General features: G+C 41.0%; 1 protein-coding gene across 7 annotated transcripts in view; it reads left to right on the top strand.

The window, feature by feature from the left end:
• tet3 (tet methylcytosine dioxygenase 3) overlaps positions 1–18,966 on the top strand; it is a 380,734-nt gene that overhangs the window by 228,682 nt on the left and 133,086 nt on the right. The window lies entirely within an intron of this gene.

Genomic DNA, 18,966 nt, shown 5'->3' with positions numbered 1-18,966 from the left:
GAGCATCAGAGGCTGAGGGTTGACCTTATAGAGGTTTATAAAATCTTGAGGAGCATGGATAGGGTAAATAGACAAAGTCTGTTCCCTGAGGTGGGGGAGTCCAGAACTAGAGGGACATAGGTTTAAGGCAAGAGGGGAAAGATATAAAAGGGACCTAAGGGGCAACTTTTTCACGCAGAGAGTGGGGTGCATGTATGGAATGAGCTGCCGGAAGAAGTGGTGGAGGCTGGTACAATTACAACATTAAAAGGCATCTGGATGGGTAAATGAATAGGAAAGGTTTGGAGGGATATGGGCTGGGTGCTGGCAGGTGGGACGAGATTGGGTTGGGATACTGATCGGCATGGACAGGTTGGACCAAAGGGCCTGTTTCCATGCTGTACATCTCTATGACTCCATGACTGCTTATTTGGTTCACACAGACATTTCAAAGAAGACAGTGAAACATCAGAAAATTCTATCACTGTCACAACTACCATGCTCTGTGTTTCTGTAATTTTTTGAAAAGCTTTTATTCTGCAAAATAACAGAACAAAGAACATTTTGTGAGTGAGTTTATTAAAAGATTCCATGAGGGTTCAAGGTGACTTGCTGGAATGTGGAATTGGCGGAGGGGCCTTCATCAATTTGAAATAATTTGTCTCCTGTCACCCATCAAAAAAATACATCAGTCAGTATTACAATTTATTTTGCAGCTTGGTCTTAAATCCAACTCAAAACCTGAAAAAACCCACTTTTTATGCAGGATCCCATCACCTGCACATCCCACTCCCAAAAGACAGTGAACTTCAGTCTTGTTTTTATTCACGGTTAGTTTGCATTAGTCTGATATTGCCAAAATCTTAATAACAAACCATATTTGATGATAGAATCTCTGAACCAATCTGAACTTAACCTCGTATTATAATTTTGTGAATAAAACACATTTTGTTGAAGCATTTTATCTTGCACTCATCCGGACAATATGCATAACTACAAGGGAGGAATGGCCCAGTGGTATTATTGCTCAACTGGTAATCCAAAGTTCCAGGTAATGTTCTGGGGGCCTGGGTTCAAATCCCACCGTGGCAGATTCAATCGAAGAAAATCTGGAACTAGGAAGTTCATGATGGTCTTGAAACTGTCATTGATTGTTGGAAAAACTCATCTGGGTTCATTTCCTGGTCTGGCCAACATATGACTCCAGATCCACAGCAACATAGTTGACTCTTAACTGCCTTTTGGGCATTAGATATGTGCAATAAGTGCTGGCCTAGCCAGTGATGCCCACAACCTGTGAATGTGTTTCTTTTAAAAAAAACGGGAAAATAAGATTTATTATATATGGGAGAATAGCGCTGATTGGTTCGCAAGTAGACTTTGGTGGAAGTATTACCATGGAGAATGAACTCATTAATGAAAAGCCATTTTTATTTGTGTACTTAACAAGAATGATTATTTATTACAATTGAATAGACCAAACTACAGATACACCATTACAAAACGTTGAAATACAACTTTACTGGGTAAATCTCAAGTCCCTTAAAAAAACACCCTGACAGATACATGCAGAAATATAAATGTGGGTGTTATAGACAGACAGAACAACTAACTGGGAAGGCAGTTTACAGGTGCTTGTCTGCAGGCTTCATGGAAAGAATCCCTTTGGTTTGTCAGGCATGAGCACATAGGGGCCAAAGCAGGTCATTCACCCCTCCTAGCCTGCTCCACCCTTCAATGGGATCATCCAACTCAGTACCTCTGTCATTGTCTTCTCATAACTTATCACTCTCGCCCCAAGAACTCTATCCAACTCCTTCTTGGAATCATTCAATATTTTGGCCTCAACCACTTTCTATGACAAAGAATTCCCCAGGCTCATCACTCACTGGGTGAAGAAATTTCTCTTTTCTTGGTCTTTTTTTTTAGCCATTCTTAACCAACCAGCTTATGCTTGCAAAACTTACAACACCATATGTAATTGGACATTTGTGAAACAGTCCTGTATCAGGTTGATAGTGTGGTGCACTTATATGTACGAGAAGTTGCATATATTAATCCTGACACAGGGCCCTGTTTTTTGCAGGCAGATAAAAACATGTATACATACAGTTTTAACTTGACAAAGCAAATGACGTGACTCTCTGGTTCATTTCTCAGGGCAATGCATTGACTAAGTACAGTCAACTGGCTTGGTTTAAAATTCAAACATAAAGTTTGGCATGGAACTGTCTGTCATTATTAACTGGTCCATTCTCCACATTAATGTGGAGATTAATCGGAATTAATTTGCTCATCAATTAGGATTGTCCTCTCAAAGGATAAATGTTGTTTTCCCCTTTCTTTGGCATTTCATAAAAATTGTTTGGATGAGTGTTAAGACAAAGGTGTTGACAAAATGAGTCTTTTTCAGCGATTTTTGTGGAAATCATTGCAAGGAGTTTCTTTCTTACATATAACTTAATGAACAGCACCTGCAATTTTCAGTGTAACACAAGCCTTCCTTCTGATGAGAACTGCAATCGAAACTTGTCAAAACTAAGTATAGTTGAACTGTAGGTTTGACCTCCCATGTATACCATACTGCCCGCAAAAGTATGCGGTCTTAATATTAACTTTGTGTCTCACCTTCCTTCTAACAGTGGGAGAAATGGTTTAGAGGAACAGTGATAAAGCAAGTAAACAAAGCAAAGGAGTATGAAAGTTGAATGCAACTACACCAGTCAGTTCAGTGTCGGTGTTTGGATAATTTGGAGAAATAATAATTTGAGACAAACTTAATCACCATATTGACAAATGTAGGTTAATTAAGGATAGCCAGCATGAATGTCTTGAGGCAAAGTCATGTTTAACTAACTCAGTGGAGTTTTTCCATGAAGTAACATTGCTAGTTAATCAGACTGATGTGGTATATACTGGATTAGTAGTGCTGGAAGAGCACATCAGTTCAGGCAGCATCCAACGAGCAGCGAAATCGACGTTTCGGGCAAAAGCCCTTCATCAGGAATAAAGGCAGTGAGCCTGAAGCAAGGAGAGATAAGCTAGAGGAGGGTGGGGGTGGGGAGAGAGTAGCATAGAGTACAATGGGTGAGTGGGGTAGGAGATGAAGGTGATAAGTCACGGAGGAGAGGGTGGAGTGGATCGGTGGAAAAGGAGATAGGCAGGTTCGACAAGTCCGGACCAGTCAAGGAGAGTGTGCTGAGCTGGAAGTTTGAAACTAGGATGAGGTGGGGGAAGGGAAAATGAGGAAGCTGTTGAAGTCCACATTGATGCCCTGGGGTTGAAGTGTTCCGAGGCGGAAGATGAGGCGTCTTCCTCCAGGAGTCTGGTGGTGAGGGAGCGGCAGTGAAGGAGGCCAGGACCTCCATGTCCTTGGCAGAGTGGGAGGGGGAGTTGAAATGTTGGGCCACGGGGCGGTTTGGTTGATTGGTGCGGGTGTCTCAGAGGTGTCCCCTAAAGCGCTCTGCTAAGAGGCGCCCAGTCTCCCCAATGTAGAGGAGACCACATCGGGAGCAACGGATACAATAAATGATATTAGTGGATGTGCAGGTGAAACTTTGATGGATGTGGAAGGCTCCTTTAGGGCCTTGGATAGAGGTGAGGGAAGAGGTGTGGGCACAGGTTTTACAGTTCCTGCGGTGGCAGGGGAAAGTGCCAGGATTGGAGGGTGGGTTGTTGGGGGGTGTGGACCTGACCAGGTAGTCGCGGAGGGAATATGTGGACTCCCAGAAGGCATTTGATTCACTGCCACACAACTGACATGTGAGAAAAGTTCGAGTTGATGGAATAAAAGGGCCAGTAATAATTTGGATACAAAATTAATTTAGTGATAGGAAACCTTCCTCAAATGCATTACCTCACAGTTGCTTGCATTGAATTCCTATTGTCACTTTTCTGCACACCGACTAAATCCATTGATGTCTTCCTGCAATCTACAACTTTGTTCCTCGCTATCAACCACATGACCAATCTTTGCAGCAGCATCTGTAAACTTGCACATATGTATATACCAAGGAAAATGTAAAACCTCGTCCTGAAACTGCAGAACCTCACCAAGAATGGTCTTCCAGTTGCAAATGTACCTGTGAATAATCACCCTTTGTTTTCTGTCACTAAACCAATTTCATCACTTTCTCTTAAGTGAGTCTAAAATGCATGGCAGGGTGGACATGATTGACTGTATGAACTATTGCTATGCTTGGATGATATAGGTCTGGCTGATCACTCTTTGCCTTATCTAGAATAAGATTAGAAAAGATATGCAGATTTCAAAAATAGAATGATGTGACTCACAATAACAATGTATGCTTTGTTAGCCATGAGTGAAGAAGACACAAGAACAAAGAAAAGCAATGCAACGTGTTAGTGACCCTTCCCACATTCTGATACCCATCATGTATTGTAGCAACCAATTCTTGCCAGGATTTTGAAGATTCTTTTTATACGGCAGTAAATTTAAATGTTGGGGATTAGGATTAATAACCTATCATTCATTTGTGATTGAATTTGTTTAACTATTTATTGCAAAATCTCATTGACTTGTATCAACACAGTCTGGCCTCATTCATCTCTATTTAAAACTGCCCACTATCCAGGGGAGCAATGATAATGTATTTTGCCCACTGCCAAGCATCTCCTTAAACTTTCCCCCACTCCCTCTATTCCCAAAGTCAGCATCTGATTTGAGAAGCTGATATATTTATTTGCCTTTCTGAGTCACCAGATTGAGACTATCCATTCAGCTGTCTCTCCTGTCTCCACTATTTCCACTTATTATTTTAAAAAAAGCTCCCTCTCCTGGTACCTGCCATTGACTTTACCCTTGAATCCAATCCCTCTTTAGTTTCTAAGTCATCTTCTCTCGTAATCGTTCCAATGAGATTCATGAGATACATGTCCTGCTCTCTTTCCTCAATTCACATGAATTGACAAGCACCCATTTTCACAGGTCCCAAAGCTGGTTACAGTGGCAATGGTTTACGTTCCTTCACTATCCTGTCTTCCAAGAGAACTGTAATCATCCATCCTCAAAAAACCTCTTCAATCCTGATCCTTGTATACTACCACACCATCTTCTACTTAATTAATCCTCTCGAATCCTTGAATGTATTTTTGTCTTTCAATTCATTTCTCATTTTCACTCTCCATCAAAAATTGTCTAATCAGAATTTATCCATGACACAAAACCAACTATCTCTAACTAATGATAATAGGGACGGTATCAATGGTGTATCATCCTCATCCTTCTTGCTGATACTGCTACTTTTCACAAAGTGGACAAATCATTCTTGACCAACGCCTGTCCTGCATCACCACTTCAAGGGTAACTATCCTCATTTGGCTCCATTGTTACCAATCTGATTGCAACCACAATGTCTTGATCAGCAACTTCTCTTCCCTTTTGGAGATGAATACTTTGGGAATTCACAAGACATGTATCTTTGACCTCCCCTTCATTCAGATTTCACCGCTTAGAAACATCATCCTCAGACTTATAGACAGCAATATGAATATGGTGACGATACCCAAATCCACCACTTCTTGGAAAACTCCATTACCTCTAACTCCTCAGACTACTTGACCAACAACCATCATATTCTCGTTGATTGGTGGGAAGCTCAAAACCACTGTGGCTGAATCTTATCATGTATTAAAAACTTTGCCATCAATTCTTGCCACATCCTATGAAATTGACTGTAGTTGAACCACACTTCTCATAACCAATCATCCAATTCAACGCTAAAGTGTTTTTAAAATTTGAACATGGTTGCCCTAACATGGTATCGAGGAGTGGATGTAGTGAGGACCCTGACACATGCAGTCAGCAACACTGACATAGTGGGCAAAGTGAGGATCTTGAGGTAGGCAGTCCAAGACAGAGCTAGATTAATTGTAGATGACTGGAAATGAATGTTGCTCTGTAACAGGACAAAGAGAGTGTCTATGGTAAGTGGTAAAGATCTTTCTTTCCTATTCTTAAGTTTTAATACAGTACACATAAAAAACAAAATAGTATCATTTAAAAAAAACTCAAAGATGGTAGTCGTCAGCAATCATTCACTAATTAGTACAATTGTCCAACTGGGAAATTTCGTGCCACTGGTCATAGATTCTGTGGGTCTTTGTGTGGCTGATGATCCTGATCCTGATCTTGATCCTAGAGTCTTATCTCTGACCACACATTCGGCAAGTGTTTCCTGGAGATGGAATTGGCCTTTGGCTTTGAGATTGCTGGCACTCCTTTCTCAGGTTCCCTTTTTGTACTACTTTTGCTGATGGGTCGTCTTGAAGAATTAAGTCCTCAGAGATTCCTCTAAGTTGGTTTCTTCTGAATGAGGATCTACTAAGTGTTGACATTGAGTTTGCATTTCTTAAGATAATCTTTCAAGGAGTCTTGAAGCACTGCCTTGGTCCACTTCTTGTTTGTGTGCCTTCCTTAAGCTGGATAAAGAAGACTGGAAAGTAAAACACAAAAATGCTAAAACATTTCAGCAGATCTGGCAGCATCTGTGGAGAGAAATCAGAGATAAAGTTTCAGTCCAGTGATGCTTCTTGAGAACATTCACAACAGAAAGGAGATTCGCTTTGGTAGTCAGAATGTGGGCACCCTAAACATGTGGCCAGCCTAGTGGAGTTAATTTTGGATGATCATGGCCTCAATGCTGGTGCTATTGGCTCCTTCAAGGACACTGATGATTGTATCTCCTCTCAGCTGATGTAGAGAATCCATCTGAAGCCGCATTGATGGTATTACATCAGGGCCTTGGGGTGGCATCGATATGTAATCCAAGCTTTGAAGCCATATCGAAGAATCAGAAGAATGATTGCCTTATAAACAAGGATCGTGGTACAAGTATGGATGGTGTGGTCATCAAAATCTCTCATCTTTCGGCATCAAATGTGTCGCTCATGATTTGCGTGCATCAGTGTTGGCCTCGGATAAGAGCGAGCTCCCTGGATAGGGGAAATGTTCGAAGTTTGGGAAGATTTCTCAGTTGATCTTAATGGAGGGGATAGACTGAAATGTCCCCGAGGAGAGGTTGATAATGGACTTGAGCTTTCTTGAGATTGAGGCTGGCACTAATTCTTCAGTATGTTTCCATGAAGATGTTAAGATTCTCTTTTGAGAGAGCAAAGATGACATTGTCATCTGCATACTGAAGTTCCATGCGTGATGTCATGAGCATTTTCTTCTTGGATTTCAACGGGTTGAGTTTGAAACGTTTTCTGTCCATACTGGAGTCAATGTCCATGCCACTTGAAAAGCTCATGCTTGACAATATGAAGAATTGTAACGATAAAGATGGGGAAATGGGTGGGAGTGATAATACATCCCTGCTTGACTCCTGTCTTGATCTTGACTCCTGTCTTGATCTCAAAGGATTCTCCCAGATTACCATCAGTGAGTACTGTCAGAATTCCAAAGTAATTCTCCCACTCATCAATATTGAATGCCAGCTGGTTATCACTGACACACTATTCCACCAAAAAGACAAGTTCACCATTTCTTGCAGGCATCCACAATCTAAGCAATGGCACATGATTGATCCCATTTGTCTTTTGATCCTGAGGACAAAACGATGAGGTGTGCAGATAACTGCTGGACAGACCATTGGCTCATCTACTATTCCATGTCCTTCAAATCACACCAAAAGCAGCTGAAGGTGAAGAAATAGTTCAAAATAAAATTCAGTGTGAGCAACTTCAAAATCAAGCTAACAACGTCTTTCACAAAATCTTGAAATCATCCATTTTAATGGAGTGGTGGGAAGCTGTAAAGAGCCAAAGACAGCTATCATCTCATCCTGCGACGAAACCAGGAGACACCAAGGCTGGTTCAACAAGAACAACCATATTACCAAGATCTCATTGACAAGAAGAAGAAAGCTCTTCAAGCCTATTAAAACAACATCACCAACAAGGCAAAGATGACAACTCATCAAGCAGTAAACATGACAAAGGAAAAGAAACAAGGTAGATGTTGCAATCATCAAAAAAGACCATCTAAACGCTCTGTATCTGACTCTGCACAGCAAAGGAAACAATTGATAGATCTGATCACCATTTCGGAAACATGACTTCGGGATAGAAAGGGTTGGGTCCTATTTTCGATTTGAATATGACATTAAAGAAAAATATGAAGCGAGCTAACAGTGCAGGGGAGCTCTGATGAAAATGTATAACACTTATGCAATACTTAGAGATGAACTTGGTTCAGTAAATCAGAACATAGAATCAATTTGGATGGAGATGAGTAAGTGTTAAGGAATGAAGTTACTACGAGGCGTGGTCTACAGATTTCCTAACAGTAAACCACAATGTGGGACAAAATGGTCAAGAAGAAATATTGGGTGTTTGTAATAAAGGAATGGCAGTAATCATGAGTGAGTTTAATTTATGTATAAACTGGAAAAAAAATCAGCTTGTGAGTAGTGGCTTGGATGGGGAGTTCATAGAATACTCAAGAATTTTTCATAAGGTAACATGTTTTGGAATTGGCCAAGTAGCTGGTTACGTTAGACTTGATATTGTGTAATGTCACAGAATTAATTCATCACCACACATTTATGACACCCCTATATTGCATCACAATGTGATTGCATTTTACATCCGGTTTGAAACAGAGAAGACTGAGTCCGAGACTAGTATTCACTACTTAAATAAAAACAACTATGTGGACATGAAAATTGAGTTAGTTAAAGTAAACTGGCATTCTATAATGGGCTTGGATAATAGATTAATAGACAGAATGGCAGATATTGTATACTTCTACAGTGAAGAAAACTTCAAAAGGGAGGAACCACCAGCCATTGTTAACTAAGGAGTTTCGGGAAGGCATGAAACTTGAAGAAAAATCATATAATTATGTGAAATATCAGTGGCAGGACAGATTATTGGTCCGAATATAAAGAACAGCAGAGCATGACTAATTGGTTCATTAGAAGGAAGAAATTAGACTATGAGAGGAATGTAAAAAAACCGAGAACAAGATTTCTCTGGGAATTTTCAAGCAAAAAGATTGAGAAAAGAGAATGTTGGTCCTCCAGAGAAGAAGGAGTTGATAGACAACACAGCAATGGCAGATGAAGTGTTCAAATACTTTTGCTTCTGTCTTCATGGCAGAGGATACAAAAAAAATTTGAAGTATATCTCTAAATCAAGACAACATTACAATAACAAGGGTATGAAGGAAACTGGGAGCTGGAAAAGGCTCTTGGCCAAATAGACTTCATCCTGTGTTCTTAAAAGAACTTCTTTTTTTATTATAGATATTTTTATTAGAAATTTAACATTTTTACAAGTTTACAAAAATAAACAAAACACTCAAGTACAAACATTGATATACAATTAAATCTTAAATATATAATAACCAAAATTTAACAAAAGAAAAATACTGAGAAAAATAAACAAAACTCAACTAACTACTAATCTAACCTACAACTAACCAGAGTGTATATTTAAGTCTCTTACATTATTCAAATAAGAGAAAGAGGAAAAAAAAAACAGCGGATAACATAGAAATTGGGTAGTGAGATACATGCTCGGAATGTGTTAACATCAAATGTAACAAAACCCGTATTCGTGCGGGATTCCTCACCCAAGGGGCCCCAGACCAGCCAGGTTCGTAATCTCAATTAAGTAAAAGCCCTTGTTAGGATAGCTGAAATATCTGTATTCATATAATTCAAGAAGGGCTGCCATATTTTATAAAATAATTCTGTCTTTCGGTGCACCATATTTGTAAGGAAGTCAAGGGGGATACATTCCATAATTAATCTGTGTCAGTTTGAAAGTCCAGGGGGGCCCTCAGCCACCCAGTTTACCAAAATATTTTTCCTTGCACAGAAAGAGAGAATAGAAAATAGTGTTTTCCCATGCATGTCCAGGGAGGATAAGTTCAAAAAGCCCAAAAGGAGAGATACGGGGTCCACTTTAATTTCCGTTCCTAAAATTTCTGTCAGGGCACTTGCTACTTTTGTCCAGTATCTACGGATCTTATGACAGGTCCATAAACAATGTACAAGAGTGCCCACCTCTTTTTACAGTTGGGACACATTAGAGATGCCCCTGCCTTAAATTTTGCCAATCGATCCGGTGCTATATGGGCCCTATGAAGTATCTTCAGCTGGATAGCCTGAGTTCTGTTACAGATGGTGATTCTTCTGGCGTTTTCCCAAATGTCATTCCACGTTTTTATAGAGATTTCTAGTCCCAATTCCTGATCCCATGTTTTAAGCAGATTGTCCATATCTCCCGATTCTTCATCATGTCGTAAATGATAAATAGTACTGATGGAGGATACCCCCATTGGTTGTAGTTCTCTATCTGATTTATAAAGACTATCTAATAACGTAGTCTTCTTCTGTATATAGTCTCGAATTTGGAAGTCTCCATTTGGTAATCCGAATTTCTGACGCAGCTGTTCAAAAGACATCTTTAAATAGATCCCCTAAACATGAGATACCCCTGGATCTCCAGAGTTTAAAAGTGGCGTCTGTAAACCCCGGTTGGAATCCCCATGCTCCCACTATCAGTGCATAGGGGGGTGTTTTATGTGAGTTGCCCTCATTTTGCCACATTATATTCCAAGCTTTAATTGTATTCAGTATTATAGGGTTTTTACAGTGATCCGTAATGATTTTCCTTTTGTCTGAAAATAAAAGGCTAATAAGTGGGCATTTTACTTGAGAAGCCTCGATGTCCAGCCAGATTGATTGTGGATCAAACAAGACCCAATCAGCTATGTAACTTAATAAGGAACTTAACTGATATTTCCTAAAATCTGGGAAGTCCAATCCTCCCCTTGCCTGTGGAAGCTGTAGCTTCTTCAGCTTAATGAGAGGCCGTCTATGATTCCAGATAAAGGAACCCAACCAGCCATCTAATTTACGTAGTACCAGCCTCAGCAGCATCACCGGAAGCATTCTCATAGGGTATAGGAGACGGAGCAGGACATTCATTTTAATTAGTGCTATCCTACCCAGCCAGGAAATTGGAAGGTCTCCCCATCGCTGGAGGTCCTGCCTTATCCTTTCCAGTAAATACACAAAGTTAGCCTTGTATAACTGACCAAATACTGGGGTAATAAAAAATGCCTAAATGTAAGAAACCCTCCAGGGACCAACGAAAGGGAAAATGGGATCCGTCCAATAAGTGGGGTATCATAGCAAGGCCACCCATTGGCATAGCCTCTGATTTTGAGAAGTTAATTTTATAGCCTGAGAATGCGCTAAATGTATTAATAACTTGGATTAGCTATACTACCTATTTTACAGGATGATATGGAATTTTTAAAAATCTAGGGGGCAAAAAACATATCAATTCTGGTATGGCATTTATGTGGATTGAAGTAAAAAGAAAAATCTCTGCCCTCTGGATGAAGACATCTCCATACATCTACTAATCCTAATTCTTTGTTCAGATCCACCAATTGTCTTGATCTGGGAGATACTCCTGCAGTACTCTTGGGAATCCTATCTATTTCTGGATCCATAATACAATTAAAATCTCCCCCTATAATTGTATGACGGGCACCAAGAGCCTTCAATTTTGAGAAGGCTTCCGTTATAAATTTAAAGGGGTGTGCCGGGGGGCAGTACAAATTTAAAATCCCATATTCCTCTCCATTTATAAGGGCTTTAATCAGAATATATCGTCCAGATTAGTCTTTTATCTGATTTAGGATTTTGAAAGGGAAATTCTTCCGAACAAGAATAACAACTCCCCTACTTTTTGAGCTAAAAGAAGAAAAAAAGGCCTGATCAAATCCACCCTGTCGTAATTTCAAGCGTTCTTTATCCAACAGATGCCTCTCCTGTTGGAGAGCTATATCAACTCTTTCTTTCTTAAGATTTGATAATATTTTCTTCCTTTTGACTGGCGAATTACTTCTCTTAACATTCCAGGTGTACCACTTAACCGACTGATCAACCATAATCATCTGGGCAAATCCGAGACCCCTCGGGAGGGGAAATTGTGGGGATAACTGAGACGTGGCTTCAAGTGGACAGGGCCTGGGAAATGAATATTCAAGGCTACACGTGCTATCGTAAGGATGGACTGACGGGCAGAGGGGGTGGGGTGGCCTTGTTGGTAAGGGAGGATATTCAGTCCCATGCGCGGTGGGGACCTAGAGTCAGGGGATGTAGAGTCAGTGTGGATAGAGCTGCTAAATACTAAGGGTAAAAAGACCCTCTTGGGAGTCATCTACAGGACCCCAAAAAGTAGTCTGGATGTCGGATGTAAGTTGAATCAGGAGCTGAAATTGGCCTGTCGCAAAGATGTTATTACAGTTGTTATGGGGGATTTTAACATGCAGGTAGACTGGGAGAATCAGGATGGTATTGGACCTCAAGAAAGAGACTTTGTGGAGTGCCTCAGAGATGGATTCTTAAGAGCAGCTGGTGCTGGAGCCGACCAGGGAGAAGGCAATTCTGGATCTGGTATTGTGTAACGAACCAGGATTGGTCAGAGACCTCGAAGTGAAGGAGCCATTGGGAAGTAGTGACCGTAATACATTAAGCTTCAATCTGCAATTTGAGAGGGAGAGGGTACAGTCGGAAGTGACAGTACTTCTGTTGAATAAAGGGAACTATGGAGCTATGAGGGAGGAGCTGGCCAAAGTTCAGTGGTGCAATACCCTAGCAGGGATGACTGTGGAGTCATCCACAATGGTGGATATTTCTGAGTATAATGCAGGAGTTACAGGATCAGTTCATTCTTAAAAGGAAGAAAGATCCTAGGAGGAGGCATGGGTGGCCGTGGCTTACGAGGGAAGTTAAGAAACATATAAAGTTAAAAGAGAAAAAGTATAACATAGCAAAGATAAGTGGGAAAACTGAGGACTGGGAAGCTTTTAAAGAGCAACAGAGGATTACTAAGAAGGAAATACGCAGAGGGAAAATGAGGTACGAAGGTAAACTGGCCAATAATATAAAGGAGGATAGTAAAAGCTTTTTTAGGTATGTGCAAGGCAAAAAAATGGTTCGGACTAAAATTGGGCCCTTGAAGACAAACAGAGGAATATATTATTGGGAACAAAGAAATGGCAGAAGAATTAAATGGGTACTTCAGATCTGTGTTCTCTGGGGAAGACACAAGCAATCTCCCTGAGGTAACAGTGGCTGAAGGACCTGAACTTAAGGGAATTTATATTTGCCAGGATTTGATGTTGGAGAGACTGTTAGGTCTGAAGGTTGATAAGTCTCCGGGGCCTGATGGTCTACATCCCAGGGTACTGAAGGAGGTGGCTCCAGAAATCGTGGATGCGTTGGTGATTATTTTCCAGAGTTCAATAGATTCGGTGTCGGTTCCTGAGGATTGGAGGTTGGCTAATGTTATACCACTTTTTAAGAAAGGTGGGAGAGAGCAAGCAGGAAATTATAGACCAGTTAGTCTGACCTCAGTGGTGGGAAAGATGCTGGAGTCTATTATAAAGGATGAAATTACGACACATCTGGATAGTAGTAACAGGATAGGTCAGAGTCAGCACGGATTTATGAAGGGGCAATCATGCTTGACTAATCTTCTTGAATTTTTTGAGGATGGAAGAGGGAGATCCAGTAGATGTAGTGTACCTGGACTTTCAGAAAGCTTTTGATAAAGTCCCACACAGGAGGTTAGTGAGTAAAATTAGGGCGCATGGAATTGGGGGCAAAGTACTAGATTGTTTCCTATCAGCCAACCAATTTTCAGTCCAAAGGGTAGTGATAAACGGCTCCATTTCGGAATGGCAGGCAGTGACCAGTGGGGTATCGCAGGGATCCGTGCTGGGACCGCAGCTTTTAACGATATATGTTAATGATATAGAAGATGGTATCAGCAATAACATTAGCAAATTTGCTGATGATACAAAGCTGGGTGGCAGGGTGAAATGTGAGGAGGATGTTAGGAGATTACAGAATGACCTGGACAAGTTAGGTGAGTGGTCAGATGCATGGCAGATGCAGTTTAATGTGGATAAATGTATGGTTATCCACTTTGGTGGCAAGAACAGGAAGGCAGATTACTACCTCAATGGAATCAATTTAGGTAAAGGGGCAGTACAGAGAGATCTGGGTGTTTTTGTACCCACCAGTCAATGAAGGCAAGCATGCAGGTACAGCAGCTAGTGAAGAAGGCTTATAGCATGTTGGCCTTCATAACAAGAGGAATTGAGTATAGAAGCAGAGGTGCTTATGCAGCTGTACAGGGCCCTGGTGAGACCACACCTGGAGTATTGTGTGCAGTTCTGGTCTCCAAATTTGAGGAAAGACATTCTGGCTATTGAGGGAGTGCAGCGGAGGTTCACGAGATCAATTCCTGGAATGGCGGGATTACCTTACACTGAAAGACTGAAGCGACTGGGCTTGTATTCCCTTGAGTTTAGAAGACTGAGAGGGGATCTGATTGAGACATATAAGATTATGAAAGGATTGGACACTCTGGCAGCAGGAAACATGTTTCCGCTGATGGGTGAGTGCCGAACCAGAGGATACAGCTTAAAAATACTGGGTAGACCATTTAGGGCAGAGATGAGGAGAAACGTCTACACCCAGAGAGTGGTGGCTGTGTGGAATGCTCTGCCTCAGAGGGCAGTGGAGGCCCAGTCTCTGGAATCATTTAAGAAAGAGTTGGATAGAGCTCTCAAAGATAGTGGAATCAAGGGTTATGGAGATAAGGCAGGAAGAGGATACTGATTAGGAATGATCAGCCATGATCATATTGAATGGCGGTGCAGGCTTGAAGGGCTGAATGGCCTACTCCTGCACCTATTGTCTATTGTCTATTGTCAAAACATCCCGAGCATAGAGCATATAAAATTCACAAAAATAAAGGCTCTCTAATACACTCACAACAGTATAATAAAAAACTATTTCTAAATAATTAAAAAAAACATATTTAAATGGAGATTTTCCCCGTTGTTCACAGAGGGTGTCACTTCCTTTCCAAAGGTCCATCGTATTCTCTCCCAACCAATGCCCCACCCTTGACCCAGGCGCTCCTCAATAGGATGAAGAGAATTCAGATATAATCCAAAGCTAGAGGTAACAGTGAGCACCCTATACCACCCCCCCCCCACACCTGGATATATTTGGTAATGTTAATACCATGTATAAACTTATATAACTATAAAATTACAACCTCAACAAATAATAATTAAATACAATAATACAAAATAGCAAGGGAAAACAACCCCGCTCCTAGAGACAGAGGTAAAATAGAATAAGGTAACCACCTCCCCCCACCAACATTAACTAAACCTCCCGGCTTATATACACACATACATACATAGAATAATAAAAATAAACCCCGGGGGGGGGAGAAAATCATTAAATAGAGAACAAATAAATAAATCCCTCTCCCCATCCCCCAAGATAATATTAAACAATAAGGTAAGGACAAAAAGGGGGGGGGATATAAACCGGAGTGGGGGAAAGGCAAACCAACATCCATTGTCTCTTACAATTTATCTAAGAGAGTCCAAAAATTCCTTAGCCTTTTCTGGCGATCCGAAGTTATACACGGATCCTTCATGGTTAAAGCGTAGCATCGCTGGGTAGCGTAAGGAGTACTGAATATTTAAGTCCCTTAAACACTTCTTTGCCTCATCGAATGCCTTCCTCTTTCGGACCAGAGTTGGGGAAACGTCCTAGAATAATATGATCTTGGATTTCTTATAGATCATGGCTTGGGAATCTTTTCCAAGATTTCTAGAGGCTTCTAGGAGTATCTGCCTCTCCCTATAGCTCTACAGCCAGAACAGCACTGGGCGAAGGCGCTGGTTCGAGCCGGGCCCGCGTATTGCGACCTGGTAGGCCCATTCTACCCTTACCTGGCTTGATCCAGCTTCCAGATTTAAAAGCTGTGGTAGCCACTGCTCGAGAAACACTATAAGCTGACCTTCCTCTTCTGAGGATAATTTGCAAAGTCCAGTCTTGTTTCCACTGGAGTTCAAAAGAGTTGAGAGATGACTTAATTGAAATGTGTAAGATCCTGAATGGTCTTGACAATGGGAATGTGGGAAGGATGTACAGCTGAGTTCACACCTGAGGGTAGTATTCTGAAATTGGCGATTGCTCTTTTCGGATGTAGATGGAGTCTTTTCTTCCCTTAGAGAGTTGTGCAACTCTGGAACTCTGCCTCATCAATTAATGAACCAAAGTGCGTATCTTACCTACAGTTAGAGCAACAGAATGGTAATTTCTGTCTCTAGTTTTCGACTTCCTGACAACTGCAGAATAAATTCCTTTTCAATTGTATTGTTTACTGATTGTCAAAAGTATTTTAACAATAATGAAAAATGGATTAAATTAGTTTCTCTTCATCAATTCTTGATTCTTAATTTTGACAGTTGAGAAATGGCACTTTGCTAATACATTTAAAAATAGAAATGACAGCGATTCCTTCTTCGGGCACCAATATTTGGCTTGTCTTCATGTACAAGTCTCAGAATCAATAACAGTCATTTCAATATATATTCGCAAATATATAAATTGTTGGGAATAAATACTTCATCAGAGACTGACATATAACCTCTGCTCTCATCCAGCAATTGTTCTACCGAAGTGATTTCAATCACAACTCAGCTCATCTTGCTTTCCCTTCTGAATTCTTTCCTCAGTGAATGTCTCTCTCCATTATTAATTACCATGGTCTGATCACACACTCAATCTTGCTATCTCACATGACTCTGCCATTCCCATCATAGCTATCTTGATATTACTTTCCACTTACATTTCCCTTCCTTCTCCCATTCCAACTTCTTTTTGACTCTTCCCTAGGAAAAATAAATCTTATTGAGGTCATGACAAGTAATTATTATAGGAGATTCTATAATTAAGGGGACAGATCTTAAACTTTGAAGCCAGATCATAAATTCTGCATGGTGTGTTGCCTGACCGGTGCCAGGGTGCAGGACATCTCTGACCAATTTGAAAGGGTATTTGTGCAGGAGGAAGAGGCTTCAGTTGTTGTGGTCCACACTGACACAAACAACAAAGGCAAGGCTAGGAGGGAGGACCTGTTTGGGGAGTATCAAGCACTAGGAAGGAAATTGAAGAACAGGTCCTCGAGGGTCATAATCTCTGGATTACTGCCCAAGCCGTATGTTAATTGGCATAGGGATAAGAAAATTAGGCAAGTAAAACATGGCTAAGAGATTGGTGTGGAAAAGAGGGATTCCATTTCATGGGGCATTGGCATGTTTTGGAACCGGAGCGATCTGTGCTGATGGATGGTCTCCACCTGAACCAATGTGGAACCAGTGTTCTGGCGAAAAGGATAAGTAAGGTGGTCACTACAACTTTAAACTTGAGTTGGAGGAAAGGGAAAGCAACAGGGAGTATGGAGTCAAGTATAAAGATAAGCAGCAGGTTAGTGTGTGTGCAGGTCTTGAGTTTGAGGGAGACTAGGAATGAAGGAAAAAGAAAGGATAACGTAGGACATATTACGAGAGGTGATGGAACCCATCAGTATAAGAAAATTAGCATTAAGGTGCTTTGTCTGAATGCTCATAGTATTCGTAATAAAGTAGATGAATTAATAGCACAAATCATCATGAATGATTGATGTGGCAGGCATCACAAAGACGTTGCAGGGGGTTCAGGGCTGGCAGTTAAACATCGAAGGATTTGCAACTTATCGAAAAGACAGGGAGGTGGGCATGGTTACCTTGTTAATTAAGAATGAAATTAAATCTATGGCACTAGATGACGGAGGATCAGATGATGTGGAGTCGTGTAGGTGGAGTTGAGGAACCACAAGGGAGAAAACCATAATGGGAGTTAGGTACAGACCTCCCAGCAGTGGCCAGGACCAGGGATGCAAGATATACTAGGAAATAGATGGGGCATGTCAGAAAGGCAAGGTCAGGGTGATCATGGGGCACTTCACTCTGCAAATGGCCTGGGTGAATAATGTTGCCGGTGGATCCAAAGAAAGAGATTTCATGGAATGCTTACAGGATGGCATTTTGGAACAGCTTATGATGGAGCCCACAATGGAGTATGCTATTCTGGACTTAGTGCTATGTAATGAACCAGACTTTATAAAAGATCTTAAAGTAACGGAACACTTAGGCAGCGATTATATTATAGTAGAGTTTAGTCTACAGTTTGAAAGAGAGAAGGCAAAATCGGATGTAATGGTGTTACAGTTAAATAAAGCCAATTACAAGGGCATGAGAGAGGAACTGACGAAAATCGACTGGAAGCAGAGCTTAGTAGGGCAGACAGTAGAGCAGCAATGGCTGGAGTGTCTGGATGTAATGGAGAATACAGTTCAGAGTTCATCCCAAAGAAAAGAAAGATTATCTGGGGGGTGAGGGGGTGGAAATGACACAGCCATGGCTGAAAAAGGAAGTCAGGAAATGTATCATCAAAAAACAGACAGCCTATAAAGTGGTCAAGAGCACTGGGAATTCAGAAGATTGGGAAGACTACAAAAATAAACAGAGGATAACAAAAAGAGCAATAAGGAAGGAGAGGATCAAATATGAAGGTAATATTAGAAATGATAGTAAAAGTTTCTTTCAATATGTAGGAAACAAATGAGAGGCAAAAGTAGAAATTAGGCCGCTCCAAATTATGCAAGAAGGCTAGTGATGGGAGATGAGGAAATAGCTGAAGAAATTCATAAGTACTTTGCATCAGTCTTCACATCGGAAGTCATGAGTAATATCCCACCAATTACATAGCGTCAAGGGGCAGAGTTGAGTATGATGGCAATTACAAAAGAGAAAGTGCTAGAAAAGCTAAAAGGTCTAAAAATGGATAAATCTGCTGGCCTCAATGGGCTACATCCTAGAGCTCTGAGGGAGGTGACTGAAGAAATTGGTTGTAATCTTTCAAAAATCAATGGAGTCAGGGAAGGTCCCAGATGATTGGAAGGTCGCTGTTGTAACCCCCTTGTTCAAGAAAGGATCTCGACAAAAGATGGAAAACTATAGGCCGATTGGCCTAACCTCGGTTTTTTTTTAGATTAGATTCCCTACAGTGTGGAAACAGG

This window comes from Chiloscyllium punctatum, chromosome 35, assembly GCF_047496795.1.
Source record: "Chiloscyllium punctatum isolate Juve2018m chromosome 35, sChiPun1.3, whole genome shotgun sequence".
NCBI classification, from domain to species: domain Eukaryota; kingdom Metazoa; phylum Chordata; class Chondrichthyes; order Orectolobiformes; family Hemiscylliidae; genus Chiloscyllium; species Chiloscyllium punctatum.
This window is presented reverse-complemented; position numbering and strand designations above follow the sequence as displayed.